Source organism: Sinocyclocheilus rhinocerous, unplaced genomic scaffold (assembly GCF_001515625.1).
Source record: "Sinocyclocheilus rhinocerous isolate Xijiao unplaced genomic scaffold, SAMN03320098_v1.1 scaffold867, whole genome shotgun sequence".
Lineage (NCBI taxonomy): Eukaryota > Metazoa > Chordata > Actinopteri > Cypriniformes > Cyprinidae > Sinocyclocheilus > Sinocyclocheilus rhinocerous.
This window is the reverse complement of record NW_015649279.1, coordinates 269943-270817: the sequence shown is the minus strand read 5'-3', so window position 1 is coordinate 270817 and position 875 is coordinate 269943. Positions and strand designations below refer to the sequence as shown.

General features: G+C 44.5%; 1 protein-coding gene across 1 annotated transcript in view; it reads left to right on the top strand.

Moving 5' to 3' along the window:
• The first annotated feature begins 311 nt into the window (after positions 1-311).
• LOC107710510 (platelet-activating factor acetylhydrolase IB subunit beta-like) overlaps positions 312-875 on the top strand; it is a 6886-nt gene continuing 6322 nt past the window's right edge. Inside the window, exon 1 of the mRNA XM_016515293.1 lies at positions 312-461. The gene's annotated coding sequence lies outside the window, so the exon portion shown is untranslated. The remainder of the gene's footprint in view (positions 462-875) is intronic.

Genomic DNA, 875 nt, shown 5'->3' with positions numbered 1-875 from the left:
CGAGCCTCAGACTCAGAGCATGCGCATCTCTCTCTCTCTCATTCTAGTTGTTTTATACAGTAGCTTTTATTGTTTGTACAGTACAAATAAAAGCACAGATAGCTAGATTTGATGACGTTAAAGAGGCCATAAAATATGATTCACTGACCATCATTTCAGTATGAATTTAAGCTGATTCTGTGTCTGATGATTCATATTGATTAATTTGCGTAGCATCTACAGGATGTGTGAAACAAACACACACACACACACACTCACTCACACACACACTCACACACTGCTGCTTTGACCTCTCTCTCGTGATCAGTGTTGTGTGCTGACGTCAGCGGAAGGGGCGGGGCGTCAGCAGCAGCAGACCGCGGAAGTGAGCTTTGCTGTGTGAATTAAACACAGAACAGCAGTCAGTCGCACAAACACTGAGTCTGACAGAAATCTGTGGAGGAGAGCTTCAGCACACAAGAGTGAGTCAGAAACCTTCATTCTCTAGTCAGTGATCAGCAGCGCTTTAGTGCACGAATTAGAAAATGCGTTTTGTTAAACAGGAACTTAAAACATAGCTGTCACAACATGAAATAATCACGATGAATTTTTTAGGATTGAACTTTTCCACAGCTGTATGAGTTGGTGTGGGTTCATGTGAGAGCTGGGAACACTGGCTCACTGGTGACAGGACTGAAAGGTTGTGGGTTCGAGCCCATCACATTGAGCCGAGGATCCTGCAGCACTGCTGCTCAGACACAGAGCGACTTTACATACATCTGATAAATGACACGAGTTACTGTGCATGTTTATAGAGCTCTCTCTCTCTCTGTGTGTGTGTGTGTGAGAGAGTGTGTTTGTGTGAGAGAGTGTGTGTGTGTGTGTGTGTGTGTGTG